Here is a 27,339-nt window from a genome sequence, read left to right as displayed (position 1 = left end):
TTCAACAGTGTGCTTCGCATGTGAGGATCAACGCCCCTCGTCGGCTGCAAGGGGTTTTATTTCCTATGGTGCATCTGAAGAGGAAGCCATGTTTGATGACTCCATGTCATTAATGGTTTCGGATGCTGAAGAGTGGGCATGTTCTGGTGAAAAAAGCCTGAAACCCCGCCTCTAACACAGACAATACGGCCCCATGTGGACTGCGAGCTAATCCATGTTCTATCTAAGGTTATGAAGGATTTCGGCCTAGCTTGGCCAGCTCAAGAAGAGCCTTGACAATTGGGAAGCTGTCAACATTCCTCCTCCCAATGGCCCGGTCTGTTCACAAGGAACTCACCAGGACATGGTGTGATCCCTGCTTGGCCCGTGCTAATCTCTCTACTTCCACCAGTCTCACCACTGTTGATGGCGCTGAAGAGGTTACAGCAACCAACCTCTCTCCTCCCTTTCATACTCAAATTCACTGTTTTTAACCAAGTGCCTTTCTTTCACAGAACAACCAGCTGGACAATAACCAATCTGGCTTTAAAAGTGGTCATTCAACCGAAACTACCTTGCTGTCAGTCACTGAATAGCTGCAAAAGAAAATGATCAGTTCTCATTCTACTAGATTTATCTGCTGCTTTTGACTCTGAAGAATCATCAGATTCTTCTGTCCACTCTCTTATCACGGGGCATCACAGGAACTTCACTTCAATGATTCGAGGCTTATCTCGCAGGTAGGTCCTTTAGGGTTGCATGGGGAGGGGAGGAATTAAGATCACATCAATTGGTCACAGGAGGTTCCTCAGGGATCAGTTCTTGGACCCATCACATAGGCACATGGGTTATCCTACCATTTCAGCTATGCTGATGACATGCAGCTCTACCTTTCATTTCAACCAGATAAACCAACAGAACCTTCATGGATCTCAGACTGCAAAAAACATACACAGATCACACTTGAAAGAACATCACCTTCTGTTCAACCTGGCAAAAACTGAGCTTTTCGTCCTCCCAGCCAACCCATTAGTATCATCCGGAATCTTGCGGTGATCCTTAATGTTCAACCGACCCTTCAAGATCAAAAACAGCATGATCATGCAGGTTTGCACTACACAACATCAGAAAAATCAGACCCTTCCTAACAGAACATGTAACATGCAACTTTTTCAGGCCCTTGTAATTTCTAGGCTTGACTATTGCAATGCTGTTCCTGCTGGACTTCCAACATGTGCCGTCAGACATCTGAAAATGATCCAAAATGCAGCAACATATCTTGTTTTCCATGAGTCCAAGAGAGCCCATGCCAGACTGCTTCTCATCTCTCTGCACTGACTTCCAGTCACGGGTCGCATCAAGCTCAAGAGATTGGTGCTTGCTTTCTGAACAGCCACAGACTCCACACAATTCCACCTCCACTCACTCTTACCAGTACATCCCCTACAAGCCTGTGGTCCATAAATGAGTGGCACCTTGTGGTGCCATAGCAGAGATGCACAAATTCACTCTCAAGGATGTTTTCTTTCACCGTTTCTTGCTGTTGGAAAGACTTTCTTATCTCCATCTAGACAGCCGAATACCTCACAATTTTCAAGAAACAACTGAAAACTCATCTCTTTTTTGAGAATCTAATGGCATCCTTCTAAAAACATTTGGTAACTCTTTCTATGAAGATATAGTTATAATGTATTATAAGTCTCATATCTTGCCATTGTTAACTTGTTACTTTACTTAAAGCAGACAAAGACCACTTATAAATAATAATAACAACAATAATAATACAAATAAAAATACTATTTAGTATGGGTTCATCTGTAGTGGCCTGACCGAGTGGTGAGGCCAAGGCAATGGAGGTCATGGCCTTCTGAGTTCCCTGCTCTGCCATGGTGTCCTGGTCTGCCTGCTGTGCCATGGCTGGCCAAGCACCCTTCTCCTTCATGGCCGGCCGAGCTCCCTTCACCTTCATAGAGGGACTTGTGTTTTCTTGTTTTACCCCATCTTAGTTCCTGTTTTTCTTATTTGGTCTTTCCTCTTCCTATCCTCGTTGTGTGAATTAGTTTCCAGCTTTGTTTGTCTAAGTAGTTATTTTTCTCCCAGGTGTGTCCTATTGGTGTCTGTATGTTGGTGTTCTGCCCCTCGTTTCCCATCGGCTGTTAGATTTCATCCCAAAGTTCCTGTGTGTAAACCTTAGCTTGTTGGATTAAAGTCTCAATGGAAGTATTGTCCAGCAAAGTCTCCTCGTTGAGAATGAGTTTAAGAGAATGAAAATGTGAAATCCCAAAAAGCTTGTGATCGTGGTTTTGACTATCAATCTTGATTACTTGCCTCAAATTTGACAATCTCCTTTCTTTGTTGGAATCGTCAATAAGTGATAAGTGGATAAATGAATGATCATATCTTCATCAAATCATGATCTTATTGTAACATGCTAACAAAAGACAGATGCAGAAACGTAATAATGACACAAAGGAGACCCAATTTACAACACAAGCATTGACAGCACTCTTATGTTGTATCATGAAAATGAAACTGATTTTATTGATGTGACAGGATTTACCTCTCATGTTAATTGGTTGGTCTATTTTAACTTTAGTCAGTTCCGTCGTCCTGAGCTTTTAAGAGCTGAAGATTAATTATTAATCTGACACAGATATGACAGGGTAATAGTTAAACATGAATATTTACATCTTAGAGTCATGATCCACTCAATAATGTTTGATTTCCCTCAAAACCTCGGCATGGCCTCCCTCAAACAGTCCATTTGAAACGTGCAAGACCGAATCTAGAGAATGAGCAAAGGAAAAGCCTATTCCATAATCAGAGTTCATTTAGTTTCTCAACATTACATTAGCGAATCCTGCAGATGTCAGAAGCGGGTGCTAATACCAGCAGCTTTATCCTCCAAATATAATATAATCCTCTGTATGGTGTGGATTTGAATCTACACATGCTCACCAGCAACCACGAGCAAGTAATTCGTTAGTTTGATGTCTTCAGATGGAGCCAGTGAGTCTCCTGCCTGCATATTTACTCACTTGAAAGAGAATAAGTAACACAGCATCGTGTTTACACTTGTGCCAGTTTCTATGAAATTAGGTCGGAGCCCAGAAGAAATCAGATGACTTTTGTAATTTATGATGAACCTCTGTCACATTTAAGATTTATCGCCTCTGATGAAAACTGCATGTCACACACAAACATGTTCATAAAAGGATTTTCTTCTTGAATTCACATGATCTCTGCGATCAGAGGAACTGTTGTCATAAACACTAGCTTCATCGTCCATTCAAATGAAACTAATACATGTGGATGAGAGATTACTGGATGAAACACAGCATGTGTTCAGCTATCTAGAGAATAAAGTCAGTCCGTGTTCAAGCATATGCTGAAAGCGACATGATAAGGTCATGATTCTGCCACCAGCGCAGGTCATTCAGGCACACGGGAACGAGATGAGAACAATCTCATGATGTATTTTCAAATCTCTTTCTCCCATCTACAGAATGGGAAGGACCCGGGTTTTCTGTTTAATCATATGCTGGGAGCGAGGCCAGGGATTTGAGCTGAAAGCTGTGGCTCTAAACATTTACAGGGCTTCAGAAACGCTGGCTGTGATGGACGCCTGGCTTCATGCTATTGATTATCAGTCTGCGTGTCTGTGCAAATAATAGCCTACTGCAGCTTCATTCATACAGCAGAAACGTTTCTGTTTCATCATGTATTGTAATCTGTTTTTTTTAGTCTTTTTGCAGAGAGAGCTCTCGTTCCTTTAGTTTTGCATGCATGTCCGGTGCACAGATGTGCTGATGACTAGTGCTTTTTAATAGCTGATTGAAATGGACAAGGCAGCATTTGAATAAACAGGTTTGTTTCACCTGTTTGTCTTTAGAATTAATGGTTTGTTCACTGAATTTGGATTGATGTTAGTGTCACATCCAGAGGGAACTAATGATTCTTAATGATAACATCTGGATCTGCAAACACCTATTTTTATAAAACTCAACAAGCATCTCTTAAACAGCTTATGTTTTCCTTTGTCACATTATTCATGAAAAATACGTAGATGTGGTATGAATTCATGCAACTTGATTTGTAAAAAATGTACCAATATGATTGTACAAATTCATATGAATATGCCAGCGTCTGACAGGAGTGAAAATGAGGCTGTGAGGGGCAGAAGGCCAGAGACGTTTCTAGTTGAACGATGTTTAGGGTGCCACCAGCTGGATGGGAGAAAAAGTAATTTACTGGCCTTCATGCTGTATCAATATGTAAAGTTCATTTTTCTGCTGAACACAGAATATACTTTAAGAATGCAGGGAACCAAACAGTTGACAGTAACTATTGACTTCCATAGTATATTTTTCCCATAAAAAGGAAGTCAACTGTTTGGTAACATTATCTTAATCAAATGGATCAATTGCCACCCCAGCTACGTTTCAAATTTAATTTAATATACTGTGAAGGTCATAATTTCATTAAAGCCTTATAGAACAAGGTTTATTAAACTCCTATTTGTGTAACAGAAACACACTAATATGAGATATTTTTGTTCTGTTTGTTAGTAGGCCTTTATCACAGTCCATGCGTCATCACATCTGCCTCTAATTATCATTATAAAGGATTTTCCACTTGCATTATTATCAATGAACATGAGACAGCTTTGTGAAGAAAATGAAACTCATTTAAAAACCTGGTTCAGAAAAGTTGGGACACTGTACAAATTGTGAGCAAAAACAAATCTCATAAACTTATATTTTATTCAAAATAGAACATAGATAACATATCAAATGTTGAAAGTGAGACATTTTGAAAAGTCATACCAAATATTGGCTCATTTTGGATTTCATGAGAGCTACACTGTTACGCTGTTACGTTCCCGGTTATTCTAGGGCTATAGGACCACGCAACAGAATAAGAAAAGGAGATGTGGCAGCAAGGTTCGATTCCCAAGCCCAGAGCTTTAACAAAAGCCAACCATTGACTCATATCAAAAGCAAGCAAATTTAACAGGTATGGGAGGATGTCAAGACTTTGAGAGGGGGCAAGGCCAACATAACAAACAAAAACCCTCTAACTATTAGGGAGAAAACTAACAAAAGAAAGCAACAAAAATACAATAACAATAAACTAACTCCCTTACTAGCATAAACGGGAGGAAACCAATAACATGATAAACAAAATGGCACCCACCTCTCTACTAACTTTCCCAATAAATTAACAATAAGTTTAATAGATAAACAATAACAGAACAAACAAAATAATAACTCTCAGAACAAACCAGATTCCTTGTCACAGGCTACAGTTAGCACAAGGGTGTTAACACAATAACACTATAGAGGAATTAACCAAAAACTCCAGCAAACACCAAAGCTGTCTGGGTTGAGAACAGAATCCTCACGATGCAGCCTCCACACACACACAGCTTGTGCTGAGCCATGGTGCAGCTTAAAACCTCACGGCTTCCTCTCCTCCCGCAATCCCATCAGGTCATCAATTAGTTGAATCAGGTGGCAGCCCTTACCTCCTGCTTAGGGAAAGTAAATGAGTAGAGAGAGAAACTGGGAGAAAACAAAACAAAAAACTGCCTCTCAGAGTGGCAGTGTCTATCAGAAGTCAAGATGGGCAGAGGATCACCAATTCAATGCTGCGGCGAAAAATAGTGGAGCAATATCAGAAAGGAGTTTCTCAGAGAAAAATTGCAAAGAGTTTGAAGTTATCATCATCTACAGTCCATAATGTCATCCAAAGATTCAGAGAATCTGGAACAATCTCTGTGCGTAAGGGTCAAGGCCGGAAAACCATACTGGATGCCTGTGATCTTCAGGCTCTTAGACGGAACTGCATCACATACAGGAACGCTACTGTAATGGAAATCACAACATGGGCTCAGGAATACTTCCGGAAAACATTGTCTTGAACACAATCCACCGTGCCATTCACCATTGCCGGCTTAAACTCTATTGGTCAAAAAAGAAGCCATATCGAAACATGATCCTGAAGTGCAGGCATTTTCTCTGGCCAAGGCTCATTTAAAATGGACTGTGGCAAAGTGGAAAACTTTTCTGTGGTCAGAAAAACAAAATTTGAAGTTCTTTTTGGAAAACTGTGACGCCATGTCATCCGGACTAAAGAGGACAAAGACAACCCAGGATGTTATCAGCGCTCAGTTCAGAAGCCTGCATCTCTGCTGGTACGGGGTTGCATGAGTGCGTGTGACATGGGCAGCTTACACATCTGGAAAGGCACCATCAATGCTGAAAGGTATATCCAAGTTCTAGAACAACATATGCTTCCATCCAGACGTCATCTCTTTCAGAAAAGACCTTGTATTTTCGAACATGACACACATACTGCATCAATTACAACATCAACATTCCTATTCCTAAACTTGAGCAGGTTGTCTTCTCAGTCCCCAGACGTTTGCAGACTGTGATTTAAAAAGAAGGGAGGATGCTACACAGTGGTAAACATGGCCTTGTACAAACTTTTTTTTGAGATGTAATGATCTCATGAAATTTTAAATCAACTTATTTTTCCCTTAAAATGATAAATTTTCTCAGTTTAAACATTTGATATGTCATCAATGTTGTATTCTGAATAAAATATTGAAATTTGAAACTTCCACATCATTGCATTTTGTTTTAATTCACAATTTGTACAGTGTCCCAACTTTTTTGAAATCGGGTTTGCAGTTGGACTTTGCAATAAACGTCAATATTTTAAACTGTTTATTTATACTGATGCCCTACCATGTATGTCATTCTTCACTTTGATGTGTAACATTATCTGATCGACACCATTGTTTATTTCCGAATTGTGAGGCTGATGATGCACAAATGGCAGAGACAACCAGTGACCCTGTTATTCCTACTTCTTCCCCATCACAAGTTATGTGACGTGTATCTAGAAATTTCATTTGGAACTGTAACTCTTTCAAATCAGTCATGCTGCAACCCATCCATTTAGAGAGTTTAAACCGATGTTTAGAATACTACCCTATGACTTTGTACATGTTCAGGCGTAAAGCTTTGTTGTGCATTGTTAAATGTTCTTGTTATTGTTCTGGTTTTATGTCAGAATTAAAACATTTAAAACAATGCAGTTGTTACAGCTGCTGTATAATTTAAGTTTACATTTTATTAAAGTTTTCTGAATACTTTGGGAATAAAATGTCCTGACCATGAATAATTGTAATGTGCCTTGTTAGCAAACTATTCTCAACATTTAAAAATCACTAAACACTTGTAATCCTGTTTACCACATCTACCAACTGAGGTAATACATCTTAAAAGAAAAACTTGAAAATACTTATATTTAAACACCACATCTTCGCTTGTGTGTAACAAAACAGCCGTTTTTTTTTTTGTTGTTTTTTTGGAATAAACAATGGTTGTTTTTGTCGATGCATAGAATTGTAGGTGATCTGTGGCAGTGAAGGATACACCTCATGCATCCTCCGAATTCCTGTGAAAGGTCGCATTCGGAGGTTGCATCCGGAGTGTCCTACTTGCATTTCTGAAATAAGACAGCCTCGATGACATGCAATGAACATACAATGGTCACTTAACGGAGGTTAGGAGATCTTGTGATGCTTTTTAAATCAAAGTTGGGTTTGATTTTGACCTCACATACAAACATAAGTATGCTAATTAAATTTGTCTATTTTAATGTAAGACAAAATATGTTTCATCAGTGATAAAAAATGTATATAGGTCAGTAGTGTGAGCAAGTTTAGTATGAAAATGTTTTATAGTAAATAAGACACAATTAGACAGTATTTAAGTAAAATAATAAGGAAGATGTATTTGCAACACCGGATGGAGTGATGAAAGCTGCACGCAAGCTCAGTGTTGTCAAGGTAACATTTGGTCAGTCATTCCCTTCACCAAGAGAGTTCCAAACACTAATGCGACAATAATGCCCTACACCCTTCAAAGAACACACTTCAAGGGCTCTGCCGTTAGATTAGAATTTATTAGAACCCGGAAGGATCTAATAAGGATTTTTACTTTGGCCATGTTAAGCATGAGAACTCTTTAACAGTGTTTGCTTCCATTGTCCTCATTTGTAAGTAGCTTTGGATAAAGGCATCTGCTAAATGACTAAATTTAAATAACTTATGAATGCATGAAACAGCAACAACATTCTAAGTAAGCTGAACCATGATTTAATATGTTTTCATGATAATTTAAGAAGTTTAATAAAGCATGTTTATTTTTTTTTCTTTCTTTTTATTTCTTTCTTTTTTATTTTTTTGAAAATTAATAGGTTACTGTTGCATTACTGAAAATGAAGAAAAATAATACTGTTGTTTTGAGATTGGCTATCTGGCCCAGAGTGCCGAAACTGAAAAATACACTGTTCAGTGGCTTATATTGTAGTTTAAACCTGTTTTAATACAGTATAAAAACATACTGTTCAGCTGACGAAAACATCTTCTTCCCGAAAATAACGTTCTCGTAGCAGACAAAAACTCTCAAAGTTGTGAAAATTACGTGATGTAAGTTTTTTATTTAGTGGCTGTCATTGTTAAGACTGTAAGTCCGTCCCTCGGCCCTAAATAAGGTATATTTTTAGCCACAAATACAAATTCTCTGAAATGTCAAGTAGTATTATCACGCGGTCGTTGCATTATTGCTCTGTTGGTGGCGCCACCGTGAGGCATCTCCGTGAACTGCAGCGTCCCGCTCACTGTCGTCATCACTGGGCAGTGACGTCTTGACATGTGTTTCAAACCTCTACTGTGTTTTCATCTCACGGAGCGACTGCTTTCTTCAAATAGAAATAGCGACGTTTCTTCGACAGCACAATTCCTATAACGTTATCTCTCGGGTTTGTAGAAGTCCACACGATGGCGCAGAGGAAGAAGAAGCTGATGAAGAGGAAGAAGAGCTCGAAACACAGATATCACGAGCTTTAGTCTGACGATGAAGAGTTTGAAGTCGCTGCAGGAATCAAAGATGATCAGGACACAGTGAGTCACAGCAATCATTAAACATGTTTGCTCAGTTCACTTTGGTTCAATCAATCAGAGACCGTTTGTGTCCCACAAATATGAAAACATGAAGCTGATGATATCATGCCCATCAAATTTTCCCACAGTATAGTAAACAACTTAAAAGAGGATGTTTGTAAAAATGTTCTTAGTTTTAGTCTGACGAACTATGAGTTAGATGCACCTTTTACAATCAATTCAGTTTCCTTTACAAATGTATAACGTTAATTATAAAGTGTAAAATTAAATTTATTAAGTGTGTTCATATAGCTTTAGATGACACAGTGCAGTTTATATTAAGACTTAACCTTCATAGCGCATTCAGGTTTATTGATCTGGTAGACAAACATTAAAAAACATAGTGTTGTTTTGTAAGGGAACAAAGAGTTTCAAATGTTACCTTAAAATATACATAATTAATTTTTGTCTGATTTGTTAGAATACTTTTTTAAAGAGATATAACCCTTTAAAAAAATTTGCACAGTTTGTCTTTATATCATTTTGGACCCGGGTGTGTGTATGTAGTACCATAAGGTGTCAAAAATGTGTTATGTGAAATTATTTCTGAAGTTATATTTATGAAGTCTCAATTGTTTTTTGTAAAATATGTTTAAACTTTTTCCCCTATTTCTCAAACAAAAAAAACAACAAAAGAATTATGAAAAATTGTCCACTTTTTCAACTGAAAGTAAGAGTTAAGCAAGTAAAATGAATTTGTTTTGTTTGAAAACTTTTCAAGTAATAATTTTGCTGTTTTACCGGAAATCAGTAGGTTTCACAAATTTTGACTTGTTATTGAGCAATCATGTGCTAAAGGGTTGGTTCACCCAAAAATCTAAATTATGTAATTAATAACTCACCCTTGTGTCGTTCCAAACCAGTAAGACCTCCGTTTATCTTCTGAACACAGTTTAAGATATTTTAGATTTAGTCTGAGAGCCTTCTGTCCCTCAATTGAAGCTGTGTGTACGGTATACTGTCCATGTCCAGAAAGGTAAGAAAAACATCATCAAAGTAGTCCATGTGACATCAGAGGGTCGGTTAGAATTTTTGAAACACACTAACCTTTGAGATGAGCGTATGTAGGGTGAATCTGTCCCTCTCTTGGTCTCAGACTATCCTGGTGATTCTGGATGGCAAGAATGTGGTGGCCATGGCCCGGACGGGCAGCGGGTAGACAGCCGCCTTCCTCATCCCCATGTTTGAGGCGCAGACAGGGGCCCGGGCTCTGGTCCTCACGCCCACCCGAGCGCTCGCCCTGCAGACCATGAAGTTCACCAGAGAGGTCTGTACTGTCACCGCTTTACTCATGCTCACCTGCAGGAGAGTTCATTCATTCATGTAGAGTATGTGTGTGCTTTCAGCTGGGGAAGTTCACAGGCCTGAAAACCGCTCTTATTCTCAGTGGAGACAGGTGAGTCAAGTCTCAATACGCTCATATTCGATAAGGTTTATATCTGAATTGTCTCTGTGTTGTAAAAAGTGCTATAACAATAAAGGTGACTTGATTCATCTGAAAGTTTTTTGTTTGTCTTGTGTTTCACTAATATCACCTTCTGTGTGTGTAATTTCTGTTTGTCAGCATGGATGACCAGTTCGCTGCCCTTCATGAGAATCCAGACTTGTAAATTCAACCTTGAGGCTTCACCTTCTCCTGTGTGTGTGTGTGTGTGTGTGAGAGAGTGTGTTAGTGTTTGACTGTGTTTGTAAGAGAGCGGTGTGTATACTTATTTTGAGCAGTGATGCAGCACACATGCAGCATGAGTAGTTTTCAATCTAAGTTAGACTGTATAATTTCAAAACTTGAAGCAAAAGCAGAATGGTCTGACCTTAGTTTTGTGAAACTATACTACATAAAGCATATCTGAACGAAACGGCAGACGGGCTGAAAGAGACGTAGATTCACTCTCTGACAGCAGGTGGCGTTTATGAACAGCAATTATACAGTGCTTCCTGGGTTACTGCTTTAAAAAACATAAAAAACAAAGCAGAGCTGTGCTGTGCTTATGAGCATTTCTTTAATATGCATTTTTCAGAGGCAAAATGAAAAGAAAATGCCATGTAAACTTTTCTAAAGCCAGTCAGTTCCCCTCAGAGATTCATTCATATAATCTCCTACCCCAGTGTTTTACGCTTTGTTTGGCAACTCAACCGATTTTAATCGTCACATATTTAAATCGATTTTCAACCGGCTCGCAGGTAATCGTAACATCACTACTCAGCGCACACCTCCTATGATGTTAATCGTAACAGACTAATGGTAGTACAGAGGTGTTTTGCAGCCAGAACAAGCTTTTCCCGAAAGTTTAATTTGTTAGTGGTAAGCAGTTTCGAACTCCCAAAGTGAACTTTGTTTTGGATGGATTCTGTTTGAAATTACTTCTCATCAGTTCATTCTTCGGTTTCTCTTTAAGTACATCGGGGCCGTAATGTGTTAAAAATATTCAGACGCACAGTCCAACATTGCCTCAGTGCTAGGCGCTAGTCAAACAAGCGTGGAAAAGGCACAGGCGACGTGGAGTTTCAGCAGAACAACAGTGAACTGCGGTCAGATGAGATGTTGTCAGGCCATATGTCAGTAAAATCTATTTATTTCTGTCCTCTTAGCCAGTATACTGTGCTCTTCAATTACAAGCACAAACGCAATGGCACGTGCTATATATAACTTCATGCAATGAGCATGCAATGTCATAGTTATGTCATCAGTCAAGTCATAAAGTTTCCAAAAAGGCAATTAAAGCTGCCTTAAAACTGTGCATGTAAGTTTTTGTTATATATGAGTCAGACATTAAGAGCATGTTTCTGAAATGCAGTGGTTTTCAAAACTGTCCTGGAGCAGCCCAGTCTCCCTCATCTAAAACACCCGATTCAACTTGTCAGCACATTAGCAGAGACTTTAAGACCTCAAGTGGCTCAGAAAAGGTAAAGTGTTGTGAGAAAATAAGATGCGTGTCAGATCCACGTCATGTTCAGCAGCTCTTAAAGCAGCCAAAATAACCCAATAACCAGCTGTTGTGATGTCTGTAAAATCAAGGAAGAAAATAAAAAAAGAGGGAATCGGTCACTTCTCTAGCTTTAAGGATTAGTCTATATTTCATTTAGAATTTAGTTTCTACATCAATTTGAAGATTGAATGTGAAATTATTGCAATATATAAGGATATTTAAAAACTTGAATGTTAGATGGGATTAATTGCAATTAAAGAAAAAATATGATTATGACTTTTTTTTTTATTGATTGACAGCAATGTTGAATGTTTTTGATAAATGTATACATTTAGGTGTGTATATTTATATGTACATTTAAATATAAATACAAACACATTTATGTAAACAAACTTTACATAAACTTTTGAATGAAATTAATAGTTTTGACAGGCCTAAAAATAATAATAACATTAATTTATTATTATTTTTATGGAAAGTATAAAAATTAAGTAATATTTCACTGTAAAACCTAAAATGAGATATTACTTTTTTTTTTTTACTTTGCTACTGTAAATGTACAATACTCGTATCAACGGCTGTCTTAATCTTCAAATGTTAAACAATGGAACTTCACAGAAAACCTCATGAAGCCATTAAAGCTTTTCTTTTCTTAAGCACTTCTCATTACAAGTTTGTGAAGAGGTTTCATTCACAAATGTATGTTAAAGCGACTCGTTCTCAGAGCAGATGCAGATTGAGTTCATGTGGATCATTTACTGTGAACTGAGATGCTGGAAACACTGGATTCTGAGCTGCTCACGTGTAAATGAACACAGCGCAGATAATTCAGTCCCAGCTTTTGTCGTACTAATCCATATTGCAGTTTTGATTTGATTTGAATGAGTCCTGCACCTCTGGGGTGACATACTCTTGATTTCTCCAGCATCATCGGTATTCCTGACCGTCTGATGCACGTCATCAAGGAGATGAACCTGAAGCTGCAGGCTTTGGAGTAAGTGGTGTTCGATGAAGCCGACAGGTGAGACCAGAAATATATCTGCTGAATCCAAGATTAAGTGTGCATTTTACTCATTAATCCTAATTTCAGAAGTACAGTTTATATGTGTTCACTACGCTGCCCTAATGAGACATTTCTGCTTTTCCGGGCTGTTTGAAATGGGTTTTGCAGAGCAGCTTCAGCTTTGCTTTGATTTCCTATTGTTTTCATACTTACTGGTGGTAATGACTGAAAAGCATTTTGACCAATAGCATGCAGTCATTGTGCATAATTGACCGATTGTGGTGTGCGAGAAGGTGGGATCTACAGAGAATGGTTAAAGCAATGCAAATACATACAATGTATGAAGACTGTAGAGAGACAGGCAATAGGAAGCCCCAGACATATTAAGCAATTTAGAAATCCTGCCCAGAGAAACAGGATGAGTGGTCATCCTATTAAATTTAGTTTTTGCAAGAATACTCTGATGCTCCTCAAGGCTGCATTCATTTAATCAAAATATAACAGTGAAATATTAATACAGTTGCAAATAGCTGTTTTCTTTGTGAATATATTGTCAAATGTAACGGGAAGTCATTAAAGGCCTAATGGTTGGAGAGTCGGACTCGCAATCGGCAGGAATTGTGGGTGGGTGGGGGGGGTGCATGTACAGTTCTCTCTCCACCCTCAATACCACGACTTAGGTGCCCTTGAGCAAGGCACTGAACCCCGGGCGCCACAGCATAAATGGCTGCCCACTGCTCCGGGTGTGTGTTCACAGTGTGTGTGTGTGTGTATTCACAGTGTATGTGTGTGTGTGCACTTTGGATGGGTTAAATGCAGAGCACAAATTGCGAGTATGGGTCACTATACTTGGCTGTATGTCACGTTACTTTCAAATGTAATTTATTGCTGTGATTTAAAGCTCAGCATCACAAGATCCTTCAGAATTAATTTTAATATGCTGATCTGTTGCTCAAGAAACAATGCTAATTGTAATCATTGTTGAAAAACATGGTGGAAACCATGTTACATTTTTTTAAGGATTCTTTGTTGAATAGAGAGTTCAGAAGAACAGCATTTTGTTGAAATTGAAATTTTTAGTAACATTATAAATGTCCGTCCTGTCAATTCTGATTAATTTAATGCATCCTTGAGGAACAAAAGTGTGTGTGTGTGTGTATATATATATATATATTATTATTATTATTATTATTTTATCATTTGAATAGTATTAATTAATTAATAGCATCCATATTTTTTCCCCCTTTCTTCATCCGCTATAATTTTTTCTGCTGAGAAAAGTGGTGAAGCCGCAAGAACAGACCATGGTGTTTGTAGCCACCAAACATGTGGAGTATCTCAAAGAGGTGCAAAATGTTCTGGAAAATTAGCTTTACTGTGTCTTCACGTGCTGATTGCAAACTGGACTGGATGCTTTAGTAGCTCCTCAGTGATTCATCATTCACCCCTGGTTTTTATCTGTTTCTCCTTGTGCAACAGCTACAGAAGTTATTAATCTTTGTTTAAAAATAAAAGTTTTAGTTCATGTTGGAATACCTAAGATGAATGAATGTTCAGAAGAATTTTTCGTTATATTAGTTTATATTAACTAATGAATTAACTAATGTTAAAAATGAAGCCCTAATTTAACATTTAAATTAACAATAAAAAAATCTAAACACTTTCAAACTATTTCTATGTCATGTTGTAGTCCAGATTAAAATAGCCTATTAAGACTTAATACTTAAGTATTTGGCACTGTGATGAACATCATAGCAAATACACAAATCTGACTGGCTATTTAAAATAATTAAATATGTTTTAGAAAGTAGGGCAGCTGGTTTATTTGTGGTGTTTCAAGGGTAATTTTGTGCAGTTTAGCGCCATCTGCTGCCAGAGAGTGAATGTGCTTTCATTCAGCGCGTCTCTCATGTGTTCCCTCATTTGCTTCTCTTATGTGCTTGTTTACATCAGAGCACACAGATTCTTTCAAGCAGCATACTGCGGTGTTGTGCATTTTGACCAGTTGATGGGAATAGTATTCTTAAAATGCATTCCAAATTCTGAATAATTTGTAATATATAATTATTCATAGTAAGAATAGTAAGAATAGTATTCTTAAAATGCATTCCAAATTCTGAATAATTTGTAATATATAATTATTATATAATTATTAGTGTTTAGAAGTGTCCACGATAACAATATTGTGCATATTCATTACCATGATATATCGCAATACCGAATACCGGCACAAGTCTAGTTCTAGAGTCACTGCACTACTTATTGATTTGTTGCGTTATTTCTGTTCTACAAACATTACATTCAAACTTTTTTTGCATTAAGTCTGTTCTAGAGACGTCATAAATACTGAAATGCATTTATAAATGTAAAGTATATGTGGGTTTAAGGAAATATTGTCAAAATCAGGATTAAAAACTTAAAAAATATATATATATATTAATATTGCAATATCTATTTTGTGTCCATATGCTCTCCAGACTGTGTTCTCAGAGGTGGTTGGAGGGAAAAGAGAAAAGCAATATAATGAAGCAGACAGAGGGCTCGGTTTTGGCGGATCTTTCGAGCAGCAGGCCTCTTCTGCGGTTCTGGTCCTGATGGGAGATGAGAGCATCACTTTAAGCCAGCACAAGAACCTGATGAAATGGTGAGCAGCACCTTCTATTATTACATATTCAGTACTGACCGTATATTTGCTTATGGTCATATTAAACTTGTTCACCGCAGGGATCGCAAGCGGAAACGCTTCTTCCGTGACATGGGCAAAGAGGACAAAAACAAGTAAATCAAAACAGAAAGTGGACAGGTGGTCAGTGGCAAAAAGAAGAGCTTGTATCCTTCATGAATTGTCAGTTTTCTTTATATAGCACTTTTTATAACATTGATTCAGAAAGCAGCTTTACAAAAACTCATGTTAATTTACTGCACTGCACCTTTAAAGTCAAATGTGCATTTCAATTACACCTCATGTTGCGCAAATTGAAATGGCAAATTAAAAATTCACGCAGTTTTGCAAAAACAGCCATATATCGTAACATTTTTGTTCTCACATTAGGTGGTTTTCAAGGCAATGCGAAAAAGGAATAATTAGCAAAACTCCAATTGCAATTTTTTTTTTTTTTTTTTTGCATTAACAGGTCACATGGCATATGTAAAAAGTAATATTATCATTCTTCAATATACCGTATTTTCCGGACTATAAGTCAGACTTTTTTTAATAGTTTGGCTGGTCCTGTGACTTATAGTCAGGTGCGACTTATTTATTTAACATGAACCAGGAGAAATGAACCAAGAGAAAACATTACCGTCTAAAGCGGCTGTAGACGGTAATGTTTTCTCTTGGTTCTTGGTTCTAAATAAATGCGACTTACAGTCCGGTGCCACTTATTACGTTTTTTTCTTTGTCATGACGTATTTTTGGACTGATGCGACTTATACTCAGGTGCGACTTATAGTCTGAAAAAGATGGTACTGTAACCTCCGAGAAACACTTCATATGTGGCCACTCTCCAGTATAACCGGTTTTCCCCTACCATTAATGCTTAGACAATTTACACTGTACACGTATGCGGTGCAAAGGAGGGTGGAGGGTGAAAAGTGTCTCATAGGCTGCATTTACAGTTGGCATTAACATGCGACCTGTATCCGGATGTTGGCCACATACACAATGAAAAGAAGTGTAAACGTGCTTCTGATCGAAGAGTAGGCCTGTCGCAATAGTCGATAAATCAATTAATCGCACAATTTTTAAAAAATGAGCTTGATAATTTTTTCGGCTGCGATAATTTCTTTTTTCAATTTTTATTTAAAAAAATGTAACGTCACGATGTGGGGTTAGTCTTGAGTGCAGCCTGTGGACAGCCCGGGGCAGAAAACACCCTCTCCGATGCATGTCCCTGGAATAAAGAGATAACATCTCGCTAGAGTAACCAGCTTTGGGAAGTGCCTTTCATTTGCTTGTGGATGTTTGCGTCTCCAGTGATACAGCATTGTACTTGCACTACTGCTTTATTTTAATACCACGTAGCATATTTTACAAGTAACTTCATTGCCCTTTCTTTTTTTTTATTTTAAGCCACACAAATTCAACATGTTGGTATTTCTTGCTCTGAATCTGCCATAAAATAAAAGTTTATTGATCTTTGAAAAGGTGTACCTGCATTATAATGCCATTATCATTATATTAGTTGAAACTGGTCTTAGAACGACAATATTATCGTTTATCGCGATAATTTCTCGGACAAGTTATCGCCAGCAATTTTGTTATAATGACAGCCCTATAGGAGAGTTATCTGATCAGCGTGTCCTGGTCAAGAGGAAGTAAGGGTTGCATTGTGATCGGATCTCAGTGTAATGTAAACAGAATCCAAACATCGTTGTTGTATCCGCAGGTCGACGTCATGCAAAACACCACACCCTCTCTTCTGAACTGTCAGAAGACTTATTTAAATATTGTGTGGGAAAAAGAGATCTGATCGGCTATCCAGACTAGAAGTCACTTGATGTTGCCAAGTGTAAACATGTCTTGTAGGGTTGTGTATTGCCAAGAATCTGATCATACGATACGTATCACGATACAGGGGTAGTGATACGATATGTTGCGATACATTGCGTTACTGTAAGCAAGGCGATATATTGGGATATTTCTTATTTTAGGAATATAAAGGCTATTGTAAGGAAAGCTGTCATTAAGAACACACCACCATATGCAAACCTTAGCAATAAATAAATAAATAAAAATGGTTTAACCAGAACACGGTGGGTTCTGCATTTGGAATAATCAGTCCCTGTAACATTAAACATTATTGAAAAACTTTTTGTGCAGTATGAGTAAAATGGGAAAAATTTAAGTGCTTGTAGGATCCTTTAGTTAAATGTATAATATGTATAAAATGTATTTTATAAAAAGACCATATATATTTTTAGACCCTGTTTTGAAGGTCCACAATTTAAGTTTACAATTTTTACATAAAAGGTCATAACATTTTGATCTGAACAAAAAATAAAGTGCTCACAGGATTCCTAAAGAAAACCAAACAATTGTAAAGCAATAAAATAAATACAGATGGTGAACCTTTCCAACTTGGATTTCACAGGTTTTTCAGTTTGTATTTATGTTCAGCATGGACTCGCACCAACTACACAAAACACCCCCAAAATGAGAGAAAGCTGCAGCTGTGGGACAACGCTCCCATCCCCTATATTAAAAAATACAGCTTTCCGATTCTTTCCGGAAAAAAACGAGCTCCTGGAGGTGTGTCTTGAACGAAGCTATAATACTGATGTTTCGTGTTGTTTCCATTTAACATATATTCACTTATGTGCTGATTTCCAACAAAAGACTGACATCTGATGCAGTTGTACTTACATGAATGGGGTCTTTTATCACTGGGACCACTCCATGTTTTAATAGCAAACGATGTGAAAATCCAGCATCAACTTGGGCCTTGTTTATAAAACATTCATCACTCAAATGACCAGAACACACAAACGCACTTGATACACTCCGTTCCTGCCCTGGAAAAACAAACTGCATCCACTGTTCATGTAACGCTGGGTTCTTGGGGAAGCTGAACACTGTAAACTTTCCCTCACATCCAAATATCCACTTATTTGGAGGCATTTTCGAACAAATTCGCTGCCGACGATTTTGAAGCTCGTTGATGTGCGCGGTCTTGCTCTCCTCTGGTCAATGTGTGCGCGGGCGCGCTTTTCCGGGAGAAATGCTCATATAAGGACTGATCTCGTCTACGTCATTAGATCCACGATCGAAAAAAAAACTACCGAAACTTGTACCTACCCAGATGTAAGATTTTCGGCACAGAAATTCTCAGTCATTCTTCTAAACTATTTTTTACAACTTTGGGCATGTTTAGCATGAGGATCCATCTCTTTAACAACTCTGAATACACGAAACACCATTGTACCCCCTCCCCCCCAAAAAACAAAATAACTGCCATGAATCTTGTATGATATATTATTCTTTTTTTAATATCTAGATTAAGTTTTTGAGTATGGATACAGTAAAAAAAAAAAAACAATACGTGCCAAACATCTTCCCTTCTTGCAATTAGAAGTGTTTCTAAACTTGTCATCCAACAAAAGAGAACATTATAACATGTTTTTACTCTGCAATATCAGTCGAGTGTTTTAAATAACTTAATTTTCTGACCTGATGTGGCTTCTTATCACAGAATGAAGCAGAAAATATATTTCATGCTGTAAAAAAGGCTATGCCGATTAGCAATGGAATATTAATATAAATAATTATAATGAAAATACCCAAGATTGCTTAAAGAACACAGATAAACTATATGTTGCCACCGTCGAGTGCTAATTGTGTTCTTGTTTCATCATTCAAAGCATTTTTATACACTTTTTTTCTTTTTTCAATTAAACCAATAGCTGGATGCCTGTGTCCATATTAGGGTTGCATATGTGGATTTTCTTGCCCTCATGCATGCTTTTCTACAGTGTACAGAACTGTACTGGACGTTCAAAAATGTTTTTTATAGCATTTTAAATTGCAAGTTACAAAAAAATAATCTGATGTTCCAAGCCATCAGAACCAAATCGATCCAAAGACCGTTGTTAAAGGTGTGTGTGAAAGTGCAGACTGGCTAACCTTTAGAAAATATTTAACCAAGGTTGGCAGCTCTGAAAAAGTAAATTCACCTTCTAACACCAGTTGCTATTTTTCCTAAAAAAGCTTGCATTTTTATGTAACTGCAGAGGTTCTGAGGAGCTGAACAAAGCCCAAATCCTATTGGTTGGCCAGTTTTCTGTCACATTGATTGCTTGCCAATGTTTGTGAAATGTTAACAGCCATTCATTCATGAAAGTTGATCTCATCAAACTTTTATTTGTTGTGAACAGGTCTTAAAAACGGGAACATTAATAAACTCAGTGTTGATGTCAGGTGGACCAGTAAAGGTTTGAAGCTGATAATTGCTTGTCAGTTGAGTTTCTTGACTTTGGTCTAGTTATGAAGAATGGAAGAAGCGGTATAAGACTGATAACCAAGCGTCAGACTCGGATGGAGAAACTGGAGTAGCAATCAGAGGGAGGAGCTTTGGAGGTAAGAATAGAAGGATGTGATGTCAACTCATTCAGCGCTGCTGTAGGTCTCTATTTCCACTTCATGTGTGAAATAATTTCATTACATGTCAAAGCTTCTATCTTTTTCAGTGGTTTGTGTGTTTGTTGTGGTTTCCTCAGGTCGTATAGGCAGAGGTCAATCGCAGTCGGCCCAGCAACGGAGCTGCTCACGTGTGCAATCCGAGCTGAAAAACCACGAGCAGATTCTCAAGCAGCACAAATGGAAAGTCAAACAGCAGTTTCTGCAGAGTGGGGGGATGAAGAAGGTCCATGCCAAAGGAAGACAGCGCCTACAGGAAGTGATGAAATCTGGCTTTGGTCATGGCAGCAACAAGAAAGGAAAGATGAGGAAGAAACTTTAAGACCCAATTGAGGAGTCATTACAAACTATCCCACCTCCCCAACACAGGCTTTCGACTTGAAGAGACTTGAACTCTTTTACATTTACATATTACTGAGTTGATTTAAAGGGATATTTTGGGTTCACCTGAAGCTCTGTTGACAGCAGTTGAGGAACTTGTGGTCGAATGTCCATTACCACAGAAAATAAGTTAGCAATTTAAATGTATTTATTTTTATTTAATAACTGCAAAAACCATGACAGTTACAGTAAGACACTTACAATGGATGTTAATGGGCCCGGTGAATACAAAGTCTTATCAGCGCAGCCACACAACTTTTCATTCTTGTTTACATCAGCCTATAGTGATAAAAATGTTTACCTTGTCTGTGTAAAGTTGTATCTAGGTTCACGTCATGCATGAAGGGTTTCACAAAACCTATATAGGTACGAAAGCCTAATTCATTAGTTTATGATTGTTTTGTGGAGCTGTGCCTGGGGACATAAACAAACTCATCTCATAGGATTCATGTTGGAAAAGTAGTTAAAATGAATTTATGATCTAGTCAACTGTAAGTGCCCTTTGCTGTAGACTTCACAAGGTCTTTGACCATCTTAAGTGAGATTTCAATCCAGGAGTGAAGGCCATTATTTTTACAGAAATTTATTTACACATTAACTTTTATATCAATAATTTGCACAAAATTTCTAAAATTATGTTCAGTAATATGTAACACACAACACTATTTATTAATTGTGGTGCATCTAATTAAGTGACAGTTGGAAACATTTTACAAAACACACGTTAATTTATGGACGGCAACACTTTGGTTTTACTACCTAATTATGTTCATTTAACTGGATTTCGATAGTTCACTTTTTTTTTTTTTTAAATGCTTACTACTTGGCTTCACTATGCTAAATAAACAGCTTTTTAGAGGAAAGGCTTTATAATTGAATGAATCGATCAACATGTTTTACATTAAACAATTCTTTTGGATTTAACATTTTTCAGAGTTTACCACGAAAAAAATTTTCGCTGATTTTTTGCGACAGGTGGGATTCCGCTTCTGGCACTTCTCATTTATTCCTATGTTATCCGTAAACAACAATTGAGTGTTGCACACAGTGTTGCCAAATTGTACAAACCCTCACAAAACCCCTCCCACTCAAACAAAACACCGCTGAAAACTTTTAACTGTCAAAATAATGAGATAGAATATGTCAATCTATTAAGGTTGATAAGTACGACGGCGTTTTAGTGCCACATTGAAAAATCAAATAAAATTCTAAGATTACGAGATTAAAGTCGTAATATTTCAAGAATAAAGTCGAAGCACCGGGAGAAGTTGCAGGCCACCTCATGGTGCAGAGACCACCAGCTAGACCCAGCAAACTGCCCAGTTGGTACAGTTCTGTAGTTCCTACAGGCCAGGCTCTCTGCAGGGTTGACCCACTTCACGCTGAAGGTTTACGTGGCGGCCATTGTGGGCTACCATGCCCTTCTCGATGGCCAGTCTTTGGGAAGACACCCCCTAGTTACACGTTTCCTCTGTTGTGCGCTGAGGCTGAGACCTCCAGTACGGTCCCGTATTCCCCCGTGGGACTTGGTTGTGGTGTAAGAGGCGATGTGCAAACCCCCGTTTGAACCCATTCAAGATATTTCAGACAGACATCTTACACTTAAAACCTCCTTTCTGTTGGCTATCACCTCTCTGTGGAGAGTATGAAATCTTCAGGCCCTCTCTGTGGCCCCCACTTATCTTGAGTTTGACCTGGCATGACCAAAGTGTTCATATACCCTCGAGCGGGATACATTCCTAAGGTTTCCTCTGTTACACCACAACCTGTAATGCTGCAGGCCTTCTGTCCTCCTCCCTTTCGGGAGCCCGACCAAGCGAAGCTAAATTGTATGTGTCCAGTTCAAGTGCTGGACACATACGTCCACAGAGCTGCCCTGTGGAGAAAAACTGACAAATTGTTTGTATGCTACAGTACCCCCAGAGGGGTTCTCCTGCTTCTAAGCAGACTATTAGTCATTGGATAGTCGACGCTATCAACGCCACCTATGAGTCCTCTGGTTGTCCCCCGCTGTCGGGAGCCAAGGCTTACTCTACTCGAGGGTGGCCTCCAAGCCCTTCCTAGCAGGTGTATCCATGCTGGACATCTGCAACACTGCGGGGTGGTCCATGCCTTCTACGTTTGTTAAATTCTATGGCCTAGACATGCCAGTCACTCCAGGCTCTTCTGTCCTCTCGTCCTAAGCTGTGCTCTTCGGATACACACTAGGCAGGGGTTTGGTAGTCTGGTGGCATTGATACTCGTTCCCCAAAGCTTTGTTCGACGCAGCTCAAGTTCCTGAAGAGGAACGTCTCTAGGTTACGTATGTAACCCTAGTTCCTCGATGGAACGAGACTCTGCGTCTCGGAGCCATACCCCCAACACCCCTGCCGGCTCTTGCTGGTACTCGAAGCTGACACCAGCTGCACGGCACATGCTTTTATAGCTTGCTGGTCACTTACGTCACCCCGCCTGTGACGTCACGCTCTTCCATTGGACTGATTACACACGATATTCACAGTCGCTCACGCTAAGCGCGTTCCCCAAAGCGTTGTTCGACGCATTAACTTAAAGCTAGTAACTTGCCTCCTCACTTTCAATGAGAAGTGCAGTGTGAATAAGTTGTCCTTTTTTCCTAAAATCCACAATCACTTCCTTGGTCTTTTTGGTGTCAAGGACTAGGTTATGCTCTTTACACCATGTTGCCAGATGTTCAACTTCCTTCCTGTATGGCATCTCAAAATTATTGGTGATAAGCCCTAACACTGTAGTATCCGCAAATTTAACAATGAGATTAGATGACAAGAAGGCTAGGCAGTCATGAGTAAAAAGCGCATAGAATAATGGACTGAGCACACGTCCGGGCCAGCCGCTTTCCTGGGGTTGATGTTGTGCAGACAGGTTCTCACCTCATGCGTGTTCAGGACTGGGGCAGTGTCACTGGAGGGCATCAAAGATTGTATCGGTTCATTGTTGTCTATGTCGAAACGAGTATAGAAGAGATTTAAATCCTCAGTCAAGATGGCACAAATCTCCGCTGAGGGAGATGTGTTCTTCTTGTTATCCGTTATTGCCCTTATGCCCTCCCACACCTCTGTTAAAGAGTTTGAATGTGAGTCAATGGTGCTCTCTGTTGGTAGGGATTAGTAAAATGGCGGATTTAACATTTCCAGTGGCTTCACTGCCTGTTGGCAGTTTAGAACGCGATGAACAATCCAGTCATATATAGACCAGTGATCGCAGTGCATCTTTTTCATTATCAACATGGATATTAAAATTACCAATAATTTAAAACTTTATCTGCAGCCAGCACCAACTCGGATAGAAAATCAGCAAACTCTTTAATAAAGTCCGTATGGTGCCCTGGTGGCCTGTATACAGTAGTTGTTTCTCTGTATAATGTTATATGAAGCACCATTACTTCAAACGAGTTATACTTGAAGCCTGCCCTCTGAGAACTCCTGTAAACATTGTTATAAAATAAAGCAAAACCTCCCCCTTTACCTTTTGGACACAGCTCATGTTTATAACAGTAATCTCGGGGGGTGGACTTATTTAAAATAATGTAATCATCAGGTTTTAGCCAGGTTTCTGTCAAACAGAGCACATTTAGGTTATGATCAGTGATCATAATATTTACAAAAAAATGTTTTCGTAGAAAGGGACCTGATATTCAATAAGCCAAGCTTTATCACTTTTTTTAATCCGTATTGCATCTGTTTTTTATTTGTTGAACCTCAATTAAATTGTTATTCTTAAATTGGTTTGGACATTTTTTGTAGTTCAGGTAAAATACACAGTCTCTACAATGTCATTTTGCATTATTGACACATTTTTTTCCTAATGAATGTTGTTCAGTTGCTTTGACGCAATGTATTTTGTGTAAAGTGCTATATAAATAAAGTTGACTTGACTTGAATTGACTATAGTGTGATATCTAGGTGAAAGAGTCTCTATGTGCTGAGAATTAACTAATTTCTATGGAGTGATGCAGCTAGCAGACGTTCTGTTTAGCCAGTCTGTCTGCTTCCTGACTTGAGCCTCAGTTAATCAAGAACAAACTCTTAGACTATGTGCCATATTTCTAGAGATAAGAGCAGCACTTATCCCAGGAGGGATGAAGAAAGACCCAAAAGCTTGTCCAATTGTCTATGCATCTCGTCACCACGGTAAGCAGGGAGGGGACCAGAGCATATTACAGTGTCTCACATCGTGCTTGCAAGTTCACACACCTCTTTAATGTTATTTTTAGTGATCTCCGACTGGCGAAGTCGAACATTATTAGCGCCGGCATGAATAACATTCTTACTGTATTTATGTTTAGCATTAGCCAACACTTTTAAATTTGCCAAGATGTCAGGCGCTCTGGCTCCCGGTAAACGTTTGACTATGGTGGCTGGTGTCTCTATATTCACGTTCCATACAATATAATCACCAATAACTAGAGCACTTTCATCAGGTTTCTCAGTGGGTGCATCACTGAGTGGGGAGAACCTGTTTAATGTTTTGATCGGAACAGAAGAGCGGTGTTTTGACCCACGACTACGCTGCCTCACCGTCACCCAGTTGCCCTGCTGCAGGGGCTCTGTTGCTGGAACCGGACAATGCACAGGAATCCCTGAGGTAGACGCATCCAAGGCCATATCTAGAGCCCTAACATTCTTACTGTCCTCAATTAAAGTTTGGATGCGTGTCTCTAATTCTGAAATCTTCTCTGTCAGCCTAACTGTTTCCCTGCATTTATCACATGTGAATCCCTCATCAGCGACAGAGATAGATAAACTGTACATGTGGCAAGAGGTGCAAATAACGATAGCAGGAGAAGCCATCACTCACCGTGCTTGATGAAATATTCTTACCACAGTTTGATTAACTTGTGAAAAACTAGAGCGAGAGAGAGGGGAGGAGAAAAGAAAACAGCGATAGGTTCGAATGCAAACGCTAACGCTTTGCAGGTGTACTGCACTCACGCATATAAAATAAAAGTGAACCAACAAAATTAATCTGATAAGATTGTTCGATAATATCAGAAATATGGTGTGAATTGAGTTAATTTTATCACTTTAAAAACAGAGAGTGATAGATAAAGATTATAGAGAAAAAAAATAAAAACAGCTACAAAGAGCTACGATTAGCTACAGAAGGCCAACAGGAAGTAGAGAAAACACTGTCCAACAGCGACACCCGAGAAATTCATCATAAGTCATTAAATGTACAATTTGTAAGATATTTGAAGTAAAATATCCAAAAACCACTAGACTAGTGTTATATATTTTGTCCAGCTGATTACTAACAATATCGCTAATGTTTTCAACTACTTGTAAATCATGAGAAAATTCCCTTTCTAAACAGTGACCCGGGGGAGTGCAGTCGCCTGTCAATGACATTAGTATCCCTTTGTTACTGCCTTTACTGACGTAGAAACCACATGACAACAGTGTCGAGGGCAAATGCGCAAGTAGCTTTGCAACAAACTTCAACTAGAAAGAGATGCCGATCTCACTTTTCTTTTACTCGACAGGTGAGTTGTTTTGATTCGTATCGTTACAGAAAATGTATGCTATTATAACGATCAACAAGATTAGTATTATGGGGTATACCTGCCAAACGCAGGGAACTGCGTCTCTAGACCCGCGGGAGGACGCGTTTGATCCATAGTCTGATCACGTCTTTGCATTGACTTTGTATGTAATCTACTTGTGCAAATCGTTGAACTCGCGTTAAATCCATGATTTATCTTTCCATTTGATTAATGGCCATCAGCGGTTGGGTAGAAGACAACAAATCCCATCATTCCACGCTCCTTCTTAGCGTCATCAAAACACGAGATTGTTATTGTTTTGGTAGTGCCCCCTCTCGTGGCAGGTCCTACAGTACAACCTGTACCTTTAAATACCCAAGAGAATTCAACAACTGCCCTACCAAAAGAATCCTTTGTTTTCATAAATATACTCTTATGTTTATACAGAATAATACAACTATTCCAGATATAATGCTGATGTGGAGAAAAAAAATTGCTTGTAAATTAACCTCCAAGCCAAAAGTACTTGCCTGTGAAAAGCTGACAATTTAACAGGCAGATTTTACATTTTGTAATCACAAATTAACAAAAATGAGAGACCACCAAGTTTGTCAAAAACAGTTATTTAAGATAGAAAAATCTAAATAATCACAATTGTTATATGATTTAACTACATCAGATTTTCTAATATAATGCACACTGTTTTTCCACAAAAAATGTAACATTGTTTGATAATTTATCTTATTTATTTTACTGAATGAATTGAGGAAGCAACATAGGTAAGCCTAGAAATACCTTCATACTTTAGCCAGCAGAGCACAACCTAAGACAAATCGGTAACCAAATATTAACCCTGCTCTTTACTTTTTGATCACAGGATTAAAATTTAGTGACATGCTGTCCTGTTCATTTTTGGAAATAGCCATACCTAAATAGATTGGTGCATACTTTAAAGGTTAAATTCAAGTTCTCTGACAGACAGTCAAGACAATGCAACTCTCTTAAGATGATACAGTGTTCCTAATTTGTTTTTCATGAATGCATTTTACAACAATAGACAAAGCAATGTTTAACATTTTACCATATTTAGCCCTACACTTACTCAATTTTATTTGTTCCCCACTGTTTTTTTTTTGTTTTTTTTCCCCACTAAATTTTATGATTTATTCTAGAGTAACTTTTGCTACAGAATTATCCACTAACCTAGTTTATTTTTTTATTTTTTTGTTGTTGTTGTCATATATAGATTATGAATATATATGTATTAATTTGTTGTTTTTCTTTAAAGAGTGATGAACAGGTCAACATATTGAGGTATAGAAATTCTACACTGATTTTAAAAAATAAATATGATGTCCTGGTATCGGCTCTGTATCAGCCGATACTCAGAATTTC

At 38.3% G+C, this 27,339-nt stretch overlaps 1 pseudogene; it reads left to right on the top strand.

Moving 5' to 3' along the window:
• Positions 1 to 7,810: 7,810 nt before the first annotated feature.
• Positions 7,811 to 25,017, top strand: LOC127988267 (ATP-dependent RNA helicase DDX54-like; annotated as a pseudogene).
• Positions 25,018 to 27,339: the final 2,322 nt, after the last annotated feature.

The sequence above is a fragment of the Carassius gibelio genome, chromosome A5 (assembly GCF_023724105.1).
Source record: "Carassius gibelio isolate Cgi1373 ecotype wild population from Czech Republic chromosome A5, carGib1.2-hapl.c, whole genome shotgun sequence".
Taxonomy (NCBI): Eukaryota; Metazoa; Chordata; class Actinopteri; order Cypriniformes; family Cyprinidae; genus Carassius; species Carassius gibelio.
This window is presented reverse-complemented; position numbering and strand designations above follow the sequence as displayed.